The sequence below is a fragment of the Berghia stephanieae genome, chromosome 6 (genome assembly GCF_034508935.2).
Source record: "Berghia stephanieae isolate SIO BIC M18660-M18661 chromosome 6, UCSD_Bste_1.3, whole genome shotgun sequence".
In the NCBI taxonomy this organism is placed as follows: domain Eukaryota; kingdom Metazoa; phylum Mollusca; class Gastropoda; order Nudibranchia; family Aeolidiidae; genus Berghia; species Berghia stephanieae.
This window is the reverse complement of record NC_088365.1, coordinates 57076022-57101021: the sequence shown is the minus strand read 5'-3', so window position 1 is coordinate 57101021 and position 25000 is coordinate 57076022. Positions and strand designations below refer to the sequence as shown.

The 25000-nt window shown below is 35.6% G+C and overlaps 2 protein-coding genes across 3 annotated transcripts in view; one reads left to right on the top strand and one right to left on the bottom strand.

The window, feature by feature from the left end:
- The window catches only part of LOC144975322 (G-protein coupled receptor dmsr-1-like), a 28602-nt gene extending 22515 nt beyond the window's left edge, over positions 1-6087 (bottom strand). Inside the window, exons 1-2 of one of the 2 annotated variants that reach the window (XM_078919291.1) lie at positions 5928-6087; positions 2681-4063 (exon numbers count right to left, since the gene is read on the bottom strand). The gene's annotated coding sequence lies outside the window, so the exon portion shown is untranslated. The remainder of the gene's footprint in view (positions 1-2680; positions 4064-5927) is intronic. The other variant, XM_078919292.1, reaches the window with a different exon arrangement.
- Positions 1-25000, top strand: part of LOC144975323 (protein MON2 homolog) — a 497118-nt gene that overhangs the window by 161242 nt on the left and 310876 nt on the right. The window lies entirely within an intron of this gene.

The following is a 25000-nucleotide window of genomic DNA, read 5'->3' as shown; positions in this document are numbered from 1 at the left end:
ATATATATATATATATATATATATATATATATATATATATATATATATATATTAGAAATTTTGGGTGATGGTTGACATGGTAATTATTTTGACAACCAATTATATGTATAAGATGGATTGAATTTTGACAGTTATTGTCGTAGACATACATCGGGTAATCCTAATTTGTTTTTAAATCATATTTGCTATAATGTATATTATGGCATTCGCTTTTTATTTTTTTATTTTTTTTTGACTCAAGTCGGGAAGTCTTTATTGACTCCAGAACCAATTGACCCAGTCTATGATGTTTTCCTCGAGGTCACTCAGTTAGCGATTTCTGTTTTAAAATCGTATTATAACTTCTTATTCTCATATCTAAAAAAAAATATTTAAGAATAGAACATGGTAAATGGAATATAACATCATAAAATAGTTGTTTGTGCACCACATCATATATTAATCCGTCAGACTTCACTATTTATGATTTTACTCGTGTTTTGATAGGAATAAATAAAGAAGAAAGAGGATGATAAACATTTTAAATTCGTAATTCCAAATACAAACACGGTTGGTTATACGTAACATCACATAATAATGTAATACAACACGGGTTTTTATTTTACAAATCGAACGATGTGTCTAGAGAGTCTAGTTTGAGACAACGCTCTAGTGAAGCATTGCAATTGTCTTTAAATGTAGATTTATTATGGAAGTATACAATGGTCTTAATGTTTTTTTTAAGAACGCGTCTTGGTTTTTATTATGGAGCAAGGAGGGGTCGGTCTCCGATAGCTCAGTTGGTAAAGCATGGCTTCACACGCGTGAGATATGAGGATTTGGATCCCGGGTGAAGTCGATATTTTTATGACACCCCCCCCCCCCCACTCCGCTCTCTCCTCCAATTCCATCTATCAATGATAGAATAGTTGGGTCAGTTTGTTCAGGCGGAAAGTATTTTACGATAGGCCGGCAACCTGTCTAAAAGATGTCAAGCAATTTCTGATGTCCGTTTAACGCTATTGAAGGCGAGATAATCTCCGGCTCTATGAGCCTAATGTCTTTGATGGACTAAAATATTTTGTATAACATCAGCAGTGTGTGAATGATGATATTATTACATTGCTCGCGGTCATTGAGATCTAATTTACAACTTCTTGATCGATCCAGTTTCCTACACTAACGCCCATTCCTTGTTTCGTGTATGACAATTAATAAAATTCTTACTTTACAATGAGTTTTTTTTTTAAAGTAACATAATCGATTCTTTGTGAATAGAAATCCAATTTTATCCATCAAGTTACTCAAGCTGTACAAGTTTGAATTTTCCATAAAATGTTATTGACCTTTACGAAATCGTTATATTTTGAATAATGATTAACCATCTGACTGCTGTACTCTGGAAAGTCACGATTTTAAAATTTTGGCCAGAAAATTGATCTTTCAAATATCGATCGATTTGAATTATCCTCATCTGGCAAAAAAAAAAAAAACCAAAAACATCTCAAACCTGGGGCTTCGCGAAGTCCCGGGTTTGAGATGGTTTTTTTTTTCCAGATGAGAGTAATTTAAATCGGTCGATAGCTGAAGGACCAGTTTTTTGGCCAAATTTTTGTAAAGGTCGCTAACATTTTATAGAAAAATCCAACTTGTACAGCTTGAGTAACTTGATGGATAAAATTGGATTTCTATTAATTCACAAGGAATCGGTTATGTTATAGAAAAACTTCAATAAAGTAAGAATTTTATTAATTGTTAATTAAGTTTTACTCGCATATTATATCGGTTCGCCATTATTTTGACCAGGGTGGTGAATAGTAATTGAGGGAATACCATCTAAGGAATTTAATCACAAATTAAACCTATATGAGATTATATGCTTATAACATATGGCATGGCATCCAAATGATTACCATATTACTTCTATGTTCACAGTATTGTTGTAAGTGATATATTTAGAAGACCACTCTCACGGTCACCACCACCACCGTGTCACAATATTATCTTGCACTTGTAAATTGTCACTCTTGATTTAGCCCTTATCAGTTATCAATTCCGGCATTGAGTTTGCGCGCAATGTATATTCCGTTATTATTATTATTATTATTATTATTATTATTATTATTATTATTATTATTATTATTATTATTATCATCATCATCATCATCATCATCATCATCATCATCATCATCATCATCATCATCATCATCATCATCATCATCATCATCATCATCATCATCATCATATCATCATCATCATCATCATCATCATCATCATCATCATCATCATCATAAATAGGCAAAAGGCTGTGACAGGATCGTATTGCTATACGTATTTCAACCGAGAGGAAATACATACCATAAATAAAAATGTTATCTCATGAATTATTTGACGGCCACCACCGAAGATTGCACTCCGAATTATCTGCCTTCCAGACATACGGGCTAACTGTAAGACTACTAAAACCATTACGCAATCAGTGTACCCTTAGCCTAAATAAATAGTTTCTGAAGAATTTAAAAAGAGCAAATATAAGATGATCTCTACTTACACCACTTTGAGTAAAAGATAATATGTGGATCCTGTTAAATACTAAAATCAACATCATGATTTTTAACTGCATCGGTGACCAAAAAAAAAATGAATAAGAAAATTATTTTAAAAATCCTATCTTTTCGTAGCAAATTTAATTAGAATTTACCCTGGAATACCGAAACATCCAATTTGATGAGAATGAGGGAATTCCTATTACTGCCGTGTGTATGAATGCATTACCTCTGTGTCAGGGCCAATAACTGTCAGATAGTTAATTTCAATATAGCATGTTAGATTATACAGTGGACATCTGAGACAGTTCGTTGACCCTGTTCCGTTTGATGATCCGGTGATAGAATTTAAACCACAGGTTGAAAAATAGGGCACATCGAATTCAAGCTTCCGTTTTTGTCAAATAATTATCCTCAGGTATGCTTGTATTTTGGTTGCTTTTAGTCATTGATTTTGCAGCTTCGTATTCCTCCTTATAGTTTTATCGTTTTTTAAATTATTATTTGCACGCAAAGAACTAGAGAATCAGGTGTGTATTATGATTGAAGTGAGAAAGACTCTCCTGGTTCTCTCCTTAGGACGTTGTCCCCTTGGTCTGGGATTGTGGTGTGTTTGACACCAGGCCCGGGCAGCAGCACATGAACCGATGATGGCTCTGTCGTAGTTTACGTAAAACCCGCCTGATGGACATTGGGGAACTGGATTAAACGACGCCGACGATTATATCTATTATTATATTACTAAGATGGACAGATCGATTGTGGTTGATAATTCATTCATTGATTAACAAGTTGATTTGATTCAATATTCGCAAATCATTTCTGGAAATTTGCACAATTTGTATGTCATTCAATACACATATCGATATATTTTGTGCGCGAAAACGCTATGGATGACCAAAACTAGGATTATGAATAAGAGGCAACGCGTCTTTGATAAATTAGGTCTCAGACACGGGCGTTCTTCGTGAATGCAAACTACTATCTATATCCACTACAGAAATTGTTGTGGGATTCTTTTTTTAATTTTATTTTTTTTTTGGTAATCAGACGGACTAACCAAAGTATTAATCAATCCAATATCACGTGAGAGAGTGATCGGAATTATTAATTAATTGAATCGTGGATCACGTTGGTGGATATAGGATGACAACATTAATTTGTTTTTATTTTTTCTGTTTTGTTGTTTTGGTTTTGTTATTTTTTTCTTTCTTCTAAATCTCCGTAGGCGATTAGGTCAAGGTCAATAGTAGGAGAAGGTCATTCTGTTGTGATTGGTGAGTTGTATTGATAAAGCGTTATGATAAAAATGACGATGATGATGATATTTATATTATATACGCCTGCCAACGATCGTGATGCTTGTAGTGGAGGCAGTATCAATAACACACAGATGGAGCAATGGTTGAATGGTTGGTGGTCGATGAGATTAGTTGAGGGATAATCCGGGATAATGAGGTGCTGGTAAATTCCAGGTATGGACTCGCGTCTCTGTAGACGATTCCTTGTTGACGCTGACTGATTGGCTGGAACTGGGTCTGGAATGGAAGGGGGAAAATAGAATTAAATGTCATGACATTTATTGCCAGCAGCGTGGAATTTGAGACATTTTTGTTGTTGTTGTTGTTGTTGTTGTTGTTGTTGTTGTTGTTGTTGTTGTTGTTGTCGTTATTATTATCATGTGAATAAAAACAAACACTATTTCTGTGCGGCCTTTGTGATCTGGTTTTGTGGCTCTCGGTTTCTGTGTCGACCCTAGTTCGAATCCCGACTCATATGGGCCTAGCTAATTTGAGTCCCTGTTTCGCATTAGGTGTACAATTGGTACCTGGCGGATACGTCGTTGCAGTGTCCAACGCCCCCCCCCCCCCCCCCCTTTCCCACCCACCCTTTCTCACTCGGCCTAACCAAGTTACAAGATATGTGACCCACCGACTCAATCTCTTATTGTGTAGAGGAGAACAAAATGATTAAAAATAAAGTCTATTGTCGAAACTATATAAATGGTTACCAATCGTCTCATAACGGTATCTATGTCGGGCCGAATCAGATGTTTAAAACTAATATTCAATCTATTTTATTTAATCAATGTGTAGTAAAAGTCAATGCATTTATTCATAACATTCAGCTTTTTTTCTTACACCTCAAAGAATAAGAATAAAAAACAACAAACAAAGAGACAAACAAAAATACAAATAAGAAATAAAGCAAACTTGAATGTCATCACTCTGATTAATTTCTCCTTAAAAACAATTTCCTATGTGTGGTTCGTTCCGATTAAATACAGCATTGACATGGTGCTTCACAAAATGGCTTCTCGCCATCTGCTTCAAACCGGCATATTACCAAATTGAGACGACGGGTCACTTTTGGATACGTATCCAATTTTCAAATAGCAATCTTCTCGTGCCAAACAAAAACATACAAAACAAAACAAAAATAAAAATAAGAATCTTTTCCATGTTTATTTTGTATATATTTCATATTTTAACAAACGTTTTATTCGTCTGGTAAATCGAAACAGAAATATTTTTTAAAAAAAACAAGTGTCTATCGTTTTTCGAAAACTTTTTTCTTGCTGTTTTAAAAAGTGATAAGATTTATTCTAGAGTAGTGAGCAAATTTCATAAAAACATTAAGGCTGATTTAGGTTATTGTTTTTAGACATCCAATTTAATTATTAGTTTCCACTAAATGATATCAATTAGATTACACACGTTCAAAATGACAAATATTTGTGTTTGTGTTGTATTTTACCAAACTAAACACATAGCACCAAAATAAAATGAACACCCGTTAGCGCGTGTATTGGATGTACCGTGCTGCTCAATCATAATATTATTATCAGTTTGTTTTTGTCAATACACATCCTAAGTAAACAAAAGATCGGGCCGATTAATCGTATCCATCAAACATTAGTCTCTTTACATTCCTTCAAAGATATCTTCTATTTCTTATATAATGTAATATTCATTATATTATTCTGTCGAATTATCTGACAAAATACATTTTAAAATTCACTTTGACCAGAAAAGTTTTACTTACTCTTCAACTTTAAAAATCAATCGATTTAAATTACCATATATATGAAATTTTTAAAAAGTCACAAACTTGAGACGTCTTAAATTGTACAAAAGGTTAACACCCGACACGTCCAAAAAGTCTCTAGTGTACCTGAGATTAAGGGTCATTTTATTTAATCAATCGATATTTGAAGTAGCAGTTTACTGGTTATTTATTCTTCTTTTTTTAAAGTGCTTTGTTACAGTGTTGTAGTATAAAAACTCGTCAAGTCCTAGTCGATTTGAATGTTGCCATGATAATTTTATTATTTTAAAATCCAAAGTAAAGTTTTTTTATAACCACCTAACACGTAGAGATTACATCAATGTTAAAACTCACACCATCCGAGTTGTATTGTTATGATTGTGGCAAGATGTTATTATAATAGTCCATTCCGATAACCATTACAAATCATGAATGACGATGCGAACCAAAGCACCAGTTATAAATAAATAGCCATCCCCTTGCGTTATTGTTGTTGCTCTGCTGTCGAGCACCTTACTCGCTTTGCGCTCACCCTTATTTCTCACCAACTAAAACCTCTCTCTCTCTCTCTCTCTCTCTCTCTCTCTCTCTCTCTCTCTCTCTCTCTCTCTCTCTCTCTCTCGTTCGTTCGTCCGTCGCTCACTTTGACGTCCTCATGCTAGCTGCAGTGGCCATCACGGTGATGACGACAACGACGAATGTACGACAACGCGTTTAACTTTGGTGTATGTATTTATACTTGTACGCACGGCGCACGCGCTCTGTCAAGTACGTGCGATTCGTGCTGCGTGAGCCATTAGGTAGTGTGCATTTCTATCTGAGCGTGCGGCAAATGCATTCAAAGGTATAATATCTGATTCACCTACCGCTACTACCCTTCCGTACCTATATTATAACTTGACAAAACACTTTTATTTATTTTACTCACTTTGATGAGAAAAGGTTGTGCGGCTATGTGGTCTTGTGGTATGACACTCGCTTTCGGGTCGGAAGGTCCTGGGTTCGAGCCTCGCGCTCGGCGCATAGTTGAGTCCTTGGAAAAGGCTCTTTACTCACATTCTCTCACCATACTCAGGTGTAAAATGAGTACTTGTCCGTTAACAGTGATGTCTTTGTCCGAAAATTTGTAATATCGCCTAACAGGCGTCATGTCCCGTCCTACATGTCAATACTGCTGTTGACCAGGGACCCCTTGTAAAGCGCTTTGAGCACATTTAGTGGATATTGCGCTATATAAAGCTCAATTTATTATCAATTTATTATTATTATTAATTCATTTATCAATGGATTGAAAGAACCTCATGGTAGTCAAATGATCACGAACCCAAGACTTCAAGGAAATTATTAATCCTCTTTAAACCTTACCATTCGTTACGAGTTCGGAGTGGATTGGATCGTATTCTTCGTAAAATCATAGCCTGCCACTGACCTTTCCATACAGTCACGTCAAAATACAAGTTCACGGCTATGTGGTCTAGTGGTATGACACTTTCGGATCGGAAGGTCCTGGGTTCGAGCCTCGCGCTCGACGCATAGTTGAATCCTTGGAAAAGGCTCTTTACTCATATTCTCTCACCATACTCAGGTGTAAAATGAGTACCTGTCCGTTAACAGTGATGTCTTTGTCCGAAAAATTGTAATATCGCCTAACAGGCGGCATGTCCCGTCCTACATGTTAAATGTTGCTGTTGACCAGGGACCCCTTGTAAAGCGCTTTGAGCACATTTAGTGGATATCGCGCTATATAAAGCTCAATTTTAAATTTTCACGTCAAAATACAAGTTCACGACCATAAAAGAAAACATCTCTTAAGTTGTAATTTTAAAGTTCAACCAATGGTATAATTTGTCCCCTTTAGCACTACTAACGAAAACTCACTAATCTGTAAAATGACGTCAGAAGACAAGTCCTATTGTCAGACTATAAGTTAACGAAGGCGGGCTCCCAGGTTTGAGAGTTTTTGCCACGATGAATGTCATTTAAATCGAGCTATATAATTTGAAGGACGAGTTTTCTGGCCAAAATTTTTAATACATGTTTTTTCCAGAGTACGGCAGTTAAGTGGATGACTGAAAGCACAATTCGTAAGGCAATGAATGACGAGATGTAAAATGTTAGAAATATTTTTTGCAAAACTTGAGATTTTTTATATACACTTAACTTGTTCAAAGCGCTTTACAAAGTGTCCTTGGCTAACAACAACACGTAACATGCATGTTAGGCAATATTACATTATTTTTACACTGAGGCACCGCTCTTAACGGCCAGGTTCTCATTTTACCTTGAGTACGGTGAGGGAATATGAGTAAAGAGCCTTTTCCAAGGACTAACTATGCGCCGAGCGAGGCTCGAACCCAGGACCTTCCATTCCGAAAGCGAATGTCATACCACAAGACCACATAGCCGCACCACCGATAGAGACTTCTTATGTATTTGGTTATTAAAAACTTACATTTTATTATCAACAAAATGGTAATGATGAAACAAGAGCAGGGAAAAGACAAACAAAACATTTAAACGTTTAAACTCCGTTTGTAAGTATTACTTAAATTACCTCATTTATTTAAAAGATCGAACAAATTATCTATCCCCCCCCCCCCCCCCCCCCCAACTACCCCCACCCCCTTACTCAAAAAAAAAGTAAAGAAATCTAAAATTCGATCGGTGTTAATATCGTAATTCTAATTTTAAAATCCATTTATTGTTTCTTGTGATTGCTACTGTTTTTTGAACGCAAAATACACTATTATACCGTATTATCTATTTGTTTTGTCAGTTATATAATTATTGTAGAGATTTTATACTATAATCTCATATTGATTATCTTTAAAAGAATTGAGTTTCCATTAATAATCACTTAACTACCGTTCTCTGGAAAAATTCGTTTTTATAAATTTGGCCAAAAAAAACTCGTCCTGCAAAATATCCATCGATTTAAATGACCCTCATCTTGGAAGTAAAAAAACCTCTCCAACCTGGGACTTCGCAGAGTCCCAAGCTGAAGAGGTTTTGCCAAGATGAGGGTCATTTAAATCGATCGATATTTGAAGGACGAGCTTTCTGGCCAAATTTTTCAATACCAGTTTTTCTAGGGTGCGGTGGTTAACTGACTGACTAATAAAAAAATAAAATCATGATCCGGATTACTAAGCAATTTAATCGTTCGATGGTTGGGATTTAAAGCTTGGATTAAAATTCAAACAAACCTCAGAACTATCTCATTGGACGCCGATGGGTTAAGAAAAAAACATATGTAGAAATAGGAAACATGCTGCCAGCCTATTGTTATTTCTTTGGTAATAAGTGTCTGAAAATATTCATATGTTTAGAAAATCGATGGCCCTGGCCATGCCTGGAAATGATAGTCGATAGGGAAGCCGTCAAAAGAGTATTTCTTATTGGTTGTAGAATGATATTTATTTTTATGTAATTTTTCTCTCTTTTTTTTTAATTATCTAATTTTATTATTAGTTATTTCCATGCATTTTTAACAATGTGAATGTATTTTATTTTAGCTGGAACCTTGATCCTTTACCCAAATTATTTTTTTGAGATTGGAAAATAGACATTCATAAAGATCAACGTTTGGTCCGTACCCAGACCACACTTGCCTTGTTTTTTATTGGAAACCGGACTCTTCACTTTCTGATGTTACCATCGTTTTCCTTTAATCAGTTGTCGAATTGACTTAAAAGTGCCACAAACTCCATTAAGTTCTCTGAAAAAAAATATGAAAAAAGTATCAATCTTTTGAACTCCATTTCCTTGCGTTCTTTCCCCTCCCCCCACAATTCATCCTTTATTTTGTAAGCAGGTTTGATGGTGACAACGACTCTTTACTGTAATCTGAACCAAAAAAAACACGTTTGTATAAATTTTGGTCAGAAAATTCGTCCTTCAAATATCGATCGATTATTATGACCCTCATTTAAAAAAAAATTCTAAACCTAGGACCTCGTTAAGGTCTTCAAGGAAGTTCCAGGTTAGAGTATTCGACAAAATGAGGGTCATTTTAATCAATACTTTGAAGGACGAGTTATCTGGTCAAGATTTAAAAAACGTGTTTTCTCAATGTACAAGATCACTGGAACTTCGCTGGAATGTAATTGAATCTTTAAAAGGCACAGAATTATTCATTCTCGATCGTCCAATGAATTTTGAGGCCGATGACCCCTTTGGGTTTTCAGACATTGGTGACAATCAGAATGAATTTTCTACGAGATGTCAAGGAGACGTGGGAATTTATTTGTGTTCCTATGTATATGGTAGGCAGATGTAAGTGTGTGGTTGTGTGTGTGTGTGTGTGTGTGTGTGTGTGAGAGAGAGAGAGAGAGTATTTACTTTGGGGATATTGTACAAGGAGACAGGAGTAGATTTAGCGAATTGATGGATGAATAAAGTGGAGAATGTTGAGAATGTTGAATGTTGGATTCGTGGATAGATGAATGAATGGATGTATGTATGGTTAAATTGATAGATAGATAGATAGACAGACAGACAGATAGATCGATAGATAGATAGATAGATAGAAAGATAGATAGATATATAGATAGACAAGATTGATTGATTGATTGATTGATTGATTGATTGATTGATTGATTGATTGATAGGTAGGTAGGTGGGTGAGTGAGTGGGTGGATGGATGCATTCATTCATTCATTGTATGATTGATTGAGCATTGTTTTCATTCTCCATCATAAATATTCAGCAAGATACGTGCAAAGGGCGGCACCGATACCCATAATCTCAGGGCTATTTCCTTTATAGCCTTGAGTGACCTTGCACTCTTATTGATTGTCATAGGGTTTTACAGTTTTATTGATTTATTCCTATTAGCATATTATCTTCCATTATGATTGCACAGATTCAAGTCTACTACTTTAACACAAAGTTTCAAAGTTTATTCAATCTTAGGCTTTCGCCAATAAATCAACAATTTGATGACAACATACACACTATACTTCCGGCCACATTCTGACAATACACGTTTAATTTTGTTTCCATTTTTTCCAGGAACTTGAAATCCAAGCGGTACCCACCGTGTAAAAACGGTATTATGTCGGGATATACAAAATGAAGAACATTGAATTTAAAGTCAAAATGATTAGAATTAGGAAAGTGAAATATTTTGATGTTCAAGGAACAGAACCCATTGTTCTCAGCGAAGACATACAAAATTGTGACCCATCAACTCCAAGTGGTATTATATCGAAATATCCTAGACGAGGGAAATCAATTTTTTAGCCTCGCATATTATTATACAACACGGAATTTCTTTCTATCCGTTATGGTGGAGTGTAAATAATATTATCTCTTGCATTGCAAAACTTTCTATTACTGTCCTATATCTCATCATTTTATTTCTAACTTTACTATTTTTTTTGCGTTTAGTTCAAAAACTCATAACATCCGCCAACCGAATATGGCGTACCAACACACTATGTGTAACCTTAAACGTTTATAGATGGTATGCACTTGGCTAAGAAGTTCACAACATTGCCATCCGGAAGTATAACTGGCCAACACACAAAACTGTGTGTAACCATGATCGTTTATAGTCTGGTTAAAACAGTTTAGTGAGAATTACTCATAAACGCGGATGGCAAAAAACAATAACAAAGACCTGAGTGACGTCATCTTCGAACTATCTATAGTCTGATTAATCCAACTTAGTTGGGACTACTCATAAAATGGCCAGCTAAAAACAATAACAAAGAGCTGAGTAACGTCAATTTTTATTTTGTTCCTTCTATATCGTTTTTGAAACGATGAGTCACATTTATTTTTAAACTCCAATTTCATAGGTTAAGCTCGGGATTAAATCATAATGTTCTTTCCGACATTATAACTACATTGAGACGGCTGGTCACAAATGTCTAAAGCTTCCGTCAAATTTGAGATGTGAGGGTACCGGATATACGATTTTTGACCAACATTAGGATGATATTAACCGACAGAGAGCAAAAAGACCAGAGTCTACGAGCTTATTTGCCGTAGTGAAAGCCTTGATGGTAAATGGTGGTGGTGGTAGTGGTAGTGGTAGTGGTAGTGGTGGTGGTGGTGGTAGTGGATGTGATAATGATTATGATAATGATTAAATAGTTTGACTTCATAATATCATATTCTCTCCTGAATTCTTGTTTTACGATGGTATATTATTGTATCAAAGTAACAGGTGGCGCTGTTTCTCATTCTACTAGGTGAAGACATGTATTTAATCATTTAACTCCAATCAATGTCATAAGGGCCAGCGTGGCTCAGTGATACGGTCTTTGCTTCGTACCCGAAAGGTACCGAGTTCAATCACCCGCCGCTGCGTTGTGTGGCCTTGAGCAAGTCACCTCGCCCTAGCTCACTTTGCGGCGCTGCTCAGCGGCTGACGCCTGGGTTATTCCAGTCTTCCCTTGGAATAGACCCTAAAGACAAATTTCCCCTTGGGGATTAATAAAGGGAATTTTATTTTATTTTTTATTTCTTTATAGGTTAAGCTCTGAATTCAGTTCTCAGCCCGATGTCCATGCCGACATAATACCGCTTTGAGACGGTTGGTCGCATATGTCTAAAGCTTCCATTAAATTTAAGGTTTGAGGGTATACGATTTTTGACCTTATTGAGGATTGTATTAACCGAAAGAAAGCCGATAACTCAGTTGGTAGAGCACTGGCTTCGCACGCAAAGGGACCAATATCGATCCCGGATGTAGTCGAGATTATTTTCCTGACCTCCTGTCCACCCATCAGTGATTGGGTAGCTGGGTCTATTTGATCTGGCGGAGAGTACTTGACTATAGGCTGACGATCTATCTATTCAAAGAATAGCAAGCAATTGTTTTTGGCATTTGAACGCTATAGAAATCGGGACCAGCTTCCTATGAAAAAGGTAGTAAGCAATTATTATGGTCCGTTTTACATTATAGAAACCGGTATAAACTCCGGATCCACGTACAATGGCTATGAAGGAATCGCGATAATGATTAAATAACTTGATTTCATATGAATTGTTTTCGCTTTCTGAAATTATATTTTGATGTTATAATAATATTGTTTCAAAGTAACAGGTGGCGCTGTTCGGTCGACAAGCCATGAGCAAACATAATATACAAACATGTTGTTGTGTTCTAATCCAGGAGATGTAATGAAGAGCTGAATTGATAGGATTGAATCTTCTAATAAAACAGTTGCAGATTGTGACTATAGACTGCAAAAATGCTTCTGTAAGCTGATGTAAGCTGATGTAAACAAAACAACACATTTTAAATATCTGATAGCAGCTCTTCTCTTGAATAATGTTGATGTGATAACTGCTCTGAATTAGTCGGAAAGGCATTTCATTCGTCGTGACACTGAATATTTTATGGAATTCATTATGGTGATTATGATGATGATGATGGTGATGATGATGATGATGATGATGATTATGATGATGATGATGATGATGATGATGATGATGATGATGATGATGATGATGATGATGGTGGTGATGATGATGATTTTTAATTAGATTCAGGTACATTAACAATTGTGAGTACGCATATTTTGCAAAGATTAAATTGTATAAAGTATTAACATTGTGACAAATCCGCCAATTCCTGTTAACTGGTTTTCTTTCATTCACTCCTGTCGGATCAATGATGAAAATAAAAATACAGTACAATGGGCGAGTATCTTTATCATAGCCTAGATATTCTTTCTCCTCTGGCTTCAAATCACAGCAGTTTTGCTTCCATTATTGGGACCAGTCAGTCTGTCTATAAACGTAAATGGTTACACACAGTTGTGTATGGCGGCATGATTGATCTGACCGCAGTCTTCTTAAACTGACCAAAAGGTACGTCTGAATACAAGGCGACGCGTCGCAGCCTTCGTAAAATACCGACCAGAAAAATCACGTTAAAATACAAGGCCAGACCACTAAAGATAGTATGCAGCAGTTGACGTCACTTGGGTCTTTTTAATTGTTTTTTTGCCATCCGCGTTTATGTGTAATTCTCACTAAACTGTATTAACCTGACTATAAACGTTCATGATTACACAAAGTTTTGTGTTTTGGTCCGTTATATTTCCGGGTGGCAATGTTATGAGCTTCTTAGCCAAGCGCATACTATATAGCTATAGATAGTTCGAAGATGACGTCACTCAGGTCTTTGTTATTGTTTTTTGCCATCCGCGTTTATGAGTAATGCTCACTGAACTGTATTAACCTGACTATAAACGTTCATGGATACACACAGTTTTGTTTGTTGGTCCGTTATAATTCCGGATGGCAATGTTGTGAGCTTTTTAGCCAAGCGCATAGTATCTATAATAGAGAGAATCGTGAGTCGTATTCAATAGTTCAATCAGTGGGATCACAATTTGTTTTCTTGAACATTACTACTAATGACAGACCGTACTTTGTGGTGCAGCGAACCTAAACATGACGTCACTATACAATTCTCCATAATAAGATAACGAAGTGGCGGGCATAACAACTGCTTAAACGAATACCATCCAACTACGTAAAACGTCGAGTCACATAGAGACTGCGAAACAGAATGATATCGGTCATCACGGACAGTGTGCCATGGATCAATACGTCACATGCACACTCACTGTTTTGTCGGGTGTATGCACCAATCAATACTGACCACTCTCTGCCTGTGTTGTGAAAAAACGCATTTTAAAAAAAAAATTATTTTGGCTTGAAAACTCGTCCTTCGAATACAGATTGGTTAAAATGAACCCTCTTCTTCTCAAGAACTTTCAAAACCGGGAACTTCCTCCTTAACTCTCTCCTTACAGCCATTTTCAGGGTTTTCCCAAAAACTTCACACCCAACTAACACAAAAATAGATTTTTTATTACTCAACACACAATAGCAGTAAAGTTCTTGCGATAAATAATTTCCTTAGAAAAACATACTCTACAACACATTGTTCATTTTCTTTAAATTGTATGATGTACAAAAGAAATTTAAATAAGAAAATTGTTGGTTGTATCGTAACGAATGTGACGATTTTCCTATAGTTGGTAAGGAGAGGGTTAAATCCATAGGTTCGAGATGAGGGTCATTTTAATCGATCTCTATTTGAAGGACGAGTTTTCTGGACAGAATTTTTAAAGCGTTTTTTTTCGTCCTTTGAGTACGGCAGTAATCGTGGTCAATGAATAAACCCGTCTTTCCAAACACACAGTATCCTCCTCCAGCCACTCCCCTGTTTCCATTTTGTTCTTACCCTTTACTTTAAATGACATTAAATTTATCGTGCGGTGAAAAGTTGTTCATAACAGTAAAAAAAAATATTGAGCTTTTATATAGCGCAATATCCCCTAAACGTGCTCAAAGCGCTTTACCAGGGGTCCCTGGCCAACAGCAACATGCAACATGTAAGATGGGACATAACGCCTTTCTCTTTTATCAAACCTGTTTAAATACTAAAATGATGTGTGACCCCAAGGTATCAGATGATAAAAATTGAAATCACAGTAAAAAAAATATAAGGCTTGGGTCAAGTTTTCATGTATTATTAAGGAGAGTAAATAGAATGGGAAGCAGAAGTCGTGACGTCACACCTTCCACTCTTCCGGTTCAAACGTCATGGAAGGTTGTCACCAGTCCTCCGGACTAATAATGAATAGGGTACATCATGAATCAATCATACGGTGAATAACTATTTCAGCAAAAGAGAATAAATTCTGATAAAAAATGATATATTTCAAACTGTGGGCCGAATAAAATTACTTCAAGTGGACACATGTGTTTATTAGTATTATATATTATTATTGTTATCATTATTTATTTTATATTAAATGTCAAATCGATGGTATGAATTTGATGTCAATCGGCTCTCTGTCATTGTTTTTAGCCAGCCATTTTTATGAGTAGTTCTCACTTCTCACTAATGTTAATCAGACGTGATGATAAATTTTTATGAGACACATGGTTTGTCTGTTTGTTCATTATTTCCGACTAGCGAATGTTGTGATTTAATTTTAATGACCGGATAGCATCATTATTAGTCATTCAACAACTCATAAGCTACTTTAAGGTCAAGCTACAAAGCATGTAAAATGTATATACAATAATAATGAATGATATTTAATTTGAAACGCTGATGGAAGTCAGGTACGTGAGAACAGCTGTTGCTGTGGTGGTCCCAAGGTATTTTGAATGATGGTGATAATGATGATGATGACGATGATGATGATGTTGGTGGTTGTGGTGGTGGTTGTGGTGGTGGTTGTGATGTCCTCGATGGTGGTAGTTGTGATTGTGATGTTTCTGGTGGTGGTGGTGGTGATGACGATGATGCTTCTTATCGAACCTTATGACTTTTATTTAGACCTCGCGATGTCCCGGGGCTTGAGCGTTTTAGCTAGGGTGAAAGCCATTTAAATCGATCGATATTTGAAGGACGAGTTTTCTGGCCAAACTTTTAAATACATGTTTATTTTTCCAGTGTAGGGCAGTTTGCTGATTAAAATTGCTGTTTGTGATTGTGTTTCATACACACCTTTAGAGTCCATGACATCTTTATCCTACCCCCCATGCTGCCGTACTCTGGAAAACCAATTTTTTAAAAATTTGGCCAGAAAACTCGTCCTTCAAATATCGATCGATTTAATGACCCTCATCTTGGCAAAAATTCTCAAACCTGGGACTTCGCGAGGTCCCAGGTTTGAGAGTTTTTGCCAAGATGAGGGTCGTTTAAATCGATCGATATTTGAAGGACGAGTTTTCTGGCCAAATTCATTAATATGGGTTTTTCTAGAGTACGGCGTCATGGTGTCAATGACTTTAACAGAATCAATACATTTTCAATGTGTTTTCCCCGTGTACAATAATTGGCTGGAGGAGTATTATCGATTTGATAGACTTTAAAAGACTGACTCCAACAGGATTTCTACCCCATCTCCGTTCCTGTTGGTTCCCAGTGGTACATATATAACCCAATTATCCGGACAGCGGACACCAATGCAAGGAACTAACTAACTATTGAAAGTAGACCCACCGACCCCAATAGTGGACAGGTCAAATGAGGTCCAGAGAGAGTGAGAGAGAAAGCAACTTACTGAGCAATAACTTTGTGCCTGGAGAGTTGTCTGGTTTTTTGTAAAAAGACATATTTTGTATGTCTTCTACTACTTTAGCAATTCTTTGAATATGTGAGCAGTCATTACAAAGGAAAAGATTGAATTATAGAATCAGCTTTGCTGTATGTCCGGATTCCTTTGATTTTGTTTTGTTTTGTTTTCTGGTTTTTATTACTTTTTCTTTTCTAGAATTGTTTGAGATTTTTTTATGAATTGGCTCCAAAGCTTTTATTTTTGATATGATATCGACTGATCAAGGTTTTTATCTGGTTCAAAGTTTTTAAAAAAGTGTTTTATCAGTGTGTTTGAGCACAAAACTCACATGTAAACGAATTAAGATCAAACCCTTATTTGGTTGGAATTTGTTTTTCTATCCTTCATTGTTACCTGCTGTGTTTGTTGGATATACGAATCTCTGAAAAGTTGAAACAATATTTTACATTTGGTTAACGAATTATTACAAGGGTTTTAGTGATAAATTGATCCTTTTCATTGCGTAGCACCAAAAATATGAAAAATGACTTCATAAATAGCTGTAAATGGAACAACCCGATCCGATCGCCCGTACGATGATGTTGATGGTGTTTATAATGATGATGATGATGATGAGGAGGAGGAGAAGGAGGTGGAGGCGATAGGAGAGGTAGATGATGCCAATACAACAATTGTAATCCATAGTTTTAAAGACAATATTGATTGACTTCGCTATACAATTTGATGAGTAGATCGTAAAATTCACACTGTTTTAAACAAGTCAACGTTTGTTTGTTTGTTTTGGTGTTTTGTTTTTTTTTTGTCGCCTATTTGATAATGGATAATAAAGTATCGATGACTTCCTAATAAGACTATGAGGACAACTAAGTCAATGCCGGGGACTGTTATAAATAATTTATGATACAGTATCTGACATTTATTGCATTTTCGGGTCGAGTGAAAGCCCGACCTTGAGATATCTCTCTCGGAAGTCACGAAATATACTACTCTAGATATCATAACACTCCAATTATTGTGCAGTTACATGCTAAAAACCATTGTTGATGTCAGTATAGCATATGAAAATATCAGAAGAGTAAAAATGAAATATTAACGTTAGACGAGATTAGAAGCAAGTTTTACTTTAATTCAAAGTGTCAACAAAAGCATTGCATTGATTGTATTACTCCGCTGTGTTTGTATTATTAAAAGACCATTAACAAGTTATGGTGACTCAATCAATTCAATGTTCATGCGCTGGAGTAATTGTGGGTCAAATGTCAAAAGTAGTGGGGAGCTAGGAAAATCCATTTTAAAATTTTAAAGGATGATGGTTAGCGTTAATTCATTTTTCGAGAAATGATCGCCTGCCTACCTTCACATTCGATATGAATAAAATAAAATTCCTAGACCTACGTAAAAGCACAATTAAACACTCTCTTTGCAGTATTTAATAGGAGAAAAGAAACAGTCAGATAAAACTGCATTAAAGACCGCTGACCTCCACCTCCGATATGACGTAATAGCATGATTAGCTTCAACATTTAATGTTGAAGCTAATCATGCTATTACGTCATATCGGAGATGGAGGTCAGTGGTCTTTAATGTAGTTTTATCTGACTGTTTCTTTTCTCCCATTAGATGCTGTAAAGGGGGTGTTTTAATGTGCTTTTACGTAGTTCTAAGTATAATATTTGTTAAAAATCCCCTTCAATGCTCAAATGTAAGGCTATAATTTATTGTTTTTGGTTTGTTTCATCCCAGTTCATGATCGTTGAAGGGTCCAGCGTGGAGGCACGTGACATTGTTCCAGGTTCACCTTATTTTGATGACCTCTTGCTGTGTCGACAAGCAGTTGGTATTATATCACGTGGTAATGGCTGCGGTTTGACTCTCCGTTATTCTTAAAATAAAATTGTTATCTTTTCATGGTCGTCGTAATGGAAATACTCTCAAACTAACACAAAATATTTTCCATTACCAACAATGGTAACTAATTCCTTACCGATCATTTTCAGTATTTTCCCAAAATGGCAGGCTTACCCAGTAGAAAAATTGATATTTTAACTCAAACAAGTCCTCTACAAAACAACTTTATATTAATAGTAATTAAACAAAGATCATTTCTGCAAAGTTTGTGATGTACAAAATAACTATGAATAAGAAAATGTATATTGTATCGTAACAAATGTGACGATTTTGCTGCAGGTGGTAAGGAGAGGGTTAAAACCAGCCTATAATTGCGTCCGGTTATCAGACCTGCAAATATATTCACGCCGCATTGTTGCATCAGTGATATTGCATCTAAAATATCATTTAAAAAACCCATAGCTAAATCATGCAACGGTTGCAGCATTTATAAATAAATTGTGCTTTTAATTAAGTCTATCTGTAGAGATATATTTAGAATTTCACCCTTAGCTAGTCGAGAGTAAGGCTATTTATTTGTTTTGTTTTGTTCCGTCCCGTTTCATGATTGTTTAAGTGTTCAGCGTCCGGATATAATCTAAAACTTGTTTGAACTGTAGAGAAGTCATTTCCTGTGCCATTTCCGATCGTCCATGACTTATTATGTCCAGAGGTTAATTATTGACTTTCGCCTTTGGAAAATAAGTCCACGGGTACAATGACGATAGCAAGGAAATAAACAGTAAATATTATATTATATTATATGTGAAAATAATACATAAATAGACGGATATGTAGCTATGGCATTGGCCGACATGCACTAATTTGCAAATAAATACTCGTCCCCACTGACTAATATTTGTATTATACAAGCATAATTTCCCTTATATATATATATATATATATATATATATATATATATATATATATATATAAATATATATATATATATATATATATATATATAATATATATATATATATATATATATATAATATAAATTAAACGCTTCCCCTTAACATTCCATATTTAAAAGTATAGACCAAATTGAAAACACTTTGTAATTATTCCTGAATATCCCTATCCATGCTCACTTTATTTTGGTGGCTTTCGACACAACATTCTGTGACGTATTGCGTTATGGACAAGCAGTTAGTATTATATCATGTGGCAGTGGCTGCTGGTTGACTCCGTTATTATTATTTTTTATTTTCATAAACTAGATATCACCCTCTAATATAAGTATCTTGACTATCTTGTCTTAGATGAGTAGAGAAGGCACTTATGTTGATCGTAACAAGAAATGGAGTAGAAAAATGCCACCAGAAGACAATAGAGATTTTTTTTTTATATTCGCGGCGATGGGTGCTCGAACCCACGACCATCATATAGGTACGACAACTCCATTGAAAATAGATTTTATTTTCTATTGTCTTCTGGCACTGTACTACTCACGTCACTTCTTGTTATTATCTTGTCTTAAATACCCATTGAGCCTTTTGCTCTACTATGATTTTCATCCCAGTTCATGAACGTTGAAGTGTCCATCGTGGAGCCACGTGACATTGTTCCAGGTTCACCTTATTTTGGTGACTTTGGCCACATTCGATGACCTATTGCTGTTTTTGGTTTGTTTCGTCCCAGTTCATGAACGTTGAAGTGTCCATCGTGGAGCCACGTGACATTGTTCCAGGTTCACCTTATTTTGGTGACTTTGGCCACATTCTAGGACGACAACTCCATTGAAAATACATTTCATTTTCTATTGTCTTCTGGCATTTTTCTACTCACGTCACTTCTTCTTATTATCTTGTCTTAAATACCCATTGAGCCTTTTGCTCTACTCTGATTCTAACCCCCCCCCCCCCCCCAAAGGAATAAAAACCAAAAAAAAAAACCCAAGAAAACCAAACAAACAAACAAAACAACAACAACAAAAATAAACAGAGTGAAAAGTAGTCTTTCCAATGCCGATCGATGAAAATGACCGCCAGCTTTGAGAGTTTTTTTTTTTTTTTTTTTTTTTTTTGTCAAGATGAGGTTGAGGTTTAGGTTGGAAAAGTTATATACTTAAAGGTATAATAAATAGTATGATAATAATACTTGATGTCAGCTATGCTTGAAGGCGTTGTTGTGGGTTTTGTTTTCTGTTTTCCGAGTTTGCGCAGCGTGAGATCTGAGACATGACAAAGAGGTTCTTTATTAAACATAATCGTCTTGATTATCCATGACGGCTTGGGATGAAATATTCCTTTTATTATTATTTCTCCCCGTGTGCCTGGGTCTGGTTATGGCTTTTTTATTAACTCACTCAATCCTAGAGATTTTTGCTACTGTTCAAAATTGGGGGGAAAATGTGTTAAAAATGAGCATGTAAGCTACGTAGATAGTGTATTCAACTGCCATTAACATGCAACAAAAAAACCACCTAAAAACAATAGCCCATAATTTGTCTCATAAAAAATGTAGCAATAAATAGGCATGGGGTAAAAGTAACCCGGGTAAACTACGGATATAGTCGGTGTTAGGGTTGAGTGAGTTAAAGCCGTGATCGACATGCTTGCTCAATAATCGATCGCCGATTGGGCGTCAATAGGTATTTGCACCAATCGACACAGGCCCTTTGGTTTGATGATTGAGCGGGAGGAACCCCGAGCTCAAAGGGCGTGTATTATTATAGCCATATATACATTTCTTATTATATTAGATAGATGTAGTTGGTATGGTGTTAAAGAACGTGTTGGTATCAAAGAGTTGAGGGAACACGCAATGTATGAATAAGTAAAATTTATATTTTAGATTTAAAAGAGAAAGATCGACGTGTGAAAGGTTATTCGTTATAATACTGAATTTATTTATTTTTTAATTCAAAGGGAGAAAGGGTTTTGGGAGGAGAGAGAGAGAGAGAGAGAGAGAGAGAGAGAGAGAGGGAGAGAGAGATAGATAGATAGAGAGAGAGAGAGAGAGAGAGAGAGGTGAGGAGATCAGGTAAGAAAATAAAAGATGAAGGGATAAAGATATGATATTGATAAATATTAATATAGTTGGATGAAGCGATAAATACGAATGTTAGCAGATATCTTTCCATTTATCTATCTATCTTTCTATCTATCTATCTATCTATCTATCTATCTATCTTTCTATCTATCTATCTATCTATCTATCTGACTATTTATCTGTTTGTCTATCAATCTATCTATCTACCTATGAAATGAAACATTATGAAGGGCATTTTGCATAGATGTGTGGAAATGGTCGATCTAGATGTTCATTTTTTAAACATGTTATTTTTATTTATCTATCCGTCCATTTCTTTTTTCCTTTTTGCTATGATTCTGTTTAAATTAGTGCGCATATAAATTTCTTCCCCTCCATCTTTTATTTCGTTGTATTTCTTCCTCTGCTCTAATGTTTTAGTACGGCAAAATTATGTATCCCATTAGACTGTCTAGTTCCTTATTGAACATGAAAGGGTTGCACTCTCGTGGCAATAAACAAATGCTAATTATAAGAAAGTTTTGCAAGAAGATGACATGAGAAACAAATGCATTTTCAAAGGTGTGCAGAGTAAGTTGTGAAAGGGGGCGTGGGGGGGTTAGGGTTTGAAATAGAAAAAGTGAAAAACAAAACAAAAGACAAAACAATAGCATCATAAAAAAGAACATCTAAAATTGATAGGATACGGTATAATATAGAGATAGAACAAAGAAGACGTCACACTGGTCTTTGTTATTGCTTTTTGTCATCCGCGTTTGTGAGTAATTCTCACTAAACTGTATTAACCAGACTATAAACGCTCAAAGATACACAGTTTTGTTTGTTGGTCCGTTATACTTCAACAGTGATGACGCATGGTAACTTAGTAATTGGCTCTAAACTATCGGAACAATGGCGGACGCCCTTTTGAAACATTTCTCCGACGAGCATAAAAGCGTATCCAGAGGAGAAAAAAAAACATTATAAATCTGACCAAGTTTTGACTTTTACACATTCTGATGACAAGGCATATGAAAAGATCTAGCCAGCATGAAGAATAAAAAGTACCAATTTTCTTTGTTGAGAGCCACGATGGCCGCCTTTACGGGCGACGTGACATCAGACTATTGAATCCAATTGGGCTTGATATTCAATTTTAAGCATCATATTTACCCCAACATGATACCGTTATTTTAAGTGGTGGTCATCATTGTAAATGTTAGGGTTGTTGAAGATAAAATATTATCAAATTGAGAATTTAGGGAGCAGGCACGGTTGTAAGATAAAGATCTGAAAAAGTGTGGATGAAACGGTGCCAGACAAAACAAGAAAGATAAAATAAAACAAAAAAAAAATAAAAAAATAATTAAAAATTCAGTCTTCCTTGACTGGGGATGGAACCTCAAACCTTCTGATTACCGATCAGACGTACACCTTTGAGTTTATTACAAGCTGTTTTTTTAAACATTTAAATTAAGAATATTTTCAGAAACATAAATATTAATATTGATGGGCAAGTTGTAAATTAAATGTAAAAGCTGTTTTTACGTTTTATGTTTGTTTGTTTGTATGTTTTTTCATTTGTTATTGCAGCTGTTATATTATTTTTTGGTTGTTTTTTGTTTTGTTTTGTTTTTTGTTTTGTTTTGTTTTGGTGATTTGGGTGGGGTCTGTTTTATCTCTTTAAAACGATAATGTAATTATAACCAACAACTATCCGTCACTGCTATAATGTTAAATGCATTCATGATGTCAGCTGATACAGACGGCTGTCTCGTTTGTTATTATCTCTTGTAGCGTTTTTATAAACACAATGTAAATGTAATCACGTGATGGAAAAAAAAACAAATAATACAGAATGCTTATATAGAATGTATATATATATATATATATATATATATATATATATATATATATGTATTATATACATTATTATATGTGTGTGTGTTGTGTGTGTGTGTGTAGTGAAAAACTAGCGTAACGTTTGTACATGACATTGACACACCGCCAGGGTATTTAGAAGATTACTACATGACATAATATTATTCTACTCCTAGTATTTGAAAACCCTATCAGTAGTAAGAATGTTGAATAATCGTTGAATAATATTTTGAACCCAATGAATAAAAAGTCGTTCAAGGACTGAATTATATTTTCGGTCATTTTATTGGGTGAAATAGATGTTGAAAAGACTGTTGATTGGCTGTCTGAAATAATCTTTTGTTGGTGCACATGAATATTTCTGATGTGTTCGGATGACTAAATAAATATTTTCTAAACTAATCACTATTAATTCATTTCAAAATCTTTCCTTTTACATCTTAATCGCCACTAAATATCTAAGAAGTTAACTTATAGGGATGGAATGCGACAATACATTTATGAAATGTTTACCGCGCACTTAAACACTCACTCGTAAGCTTGTGGTTATAAGTGGCGTGCATACAAAATTGACATATCCAAGGCCATGAAGGAATCTTATAATATTCATATTTTTCATTCTCTCTCTCTCTCTCTCTCTCTCTCTCTCTCTCTCTCTCTCTCTCTCTCTCTCTTTCTCTCTTTATAATGATTTGTTTGATAAACAACCAGGCTAATCGTGTCAAGATAATCCCATAACCCCCCCCCCTCCCCCTCCCCCTCCAAAGCCCTCATTCTATCATTGTCATCACTCATCACCACCCACCCCCCACCCACCTCTTAATTGGATTTGATTACATTGTTCCATTCCTTGTCTACATTGATCATTGATAGACACCGCTCAAAGAACAAAAAGAAAAAGTTGTGAAGGAGGGAGTTAATCCTCTCTTCCCCACGTTTTGACATGAATCTGTCCAACGACTGCAGCCCGGAGCTTAAAGACCAGACAGTCCCTTGTTTATTTTATCTGTGTCTTCCTTTGTGTGTGCCTGTCCCCACGGGGATTCGGAGTTCGAATTATATACTTGACATTATGATGAACGTCGTGACAGGGGTTATCATGATGATGATGATGATGGTGGTGATGATGATGATGATGATGATGATGATGATGATGATGATGATGATGATGATGATGATGATGATGATGGTGGTGGTGATGATGATGATGATGATGATGATGATGATGATGATGATGATGATGATGATGATGATGATGATGATGATGGTTGTGGTTGTGAAAGTGGTGGTGGTGGTGGTGGTGGTAGCAATAATTGTGGTGGTTGAGTGCTGGTGGTGGTGGTAGTGATGGTAGTGGGGATGATTACGAAAGTGATGATAATGTTGTTATTGTTGTTGTTCGTTGTTGTTGCTGTTGATGATGATGATGATTATGATGATGATAATGATGATAATGATAAGGATAACGACGCTGATAAAGAAGATGGCAAGACGAAGGAAAAAGTGTATGATAAGCAAGAGAGCAAAGAGAATTGGGAGTGAAATTGATAAGAAAAGTGAAAACGTAGAGAAACATGACTGAGTGGGAGAGAGAGAGAGAGAGAGAGAGAGAGAGAG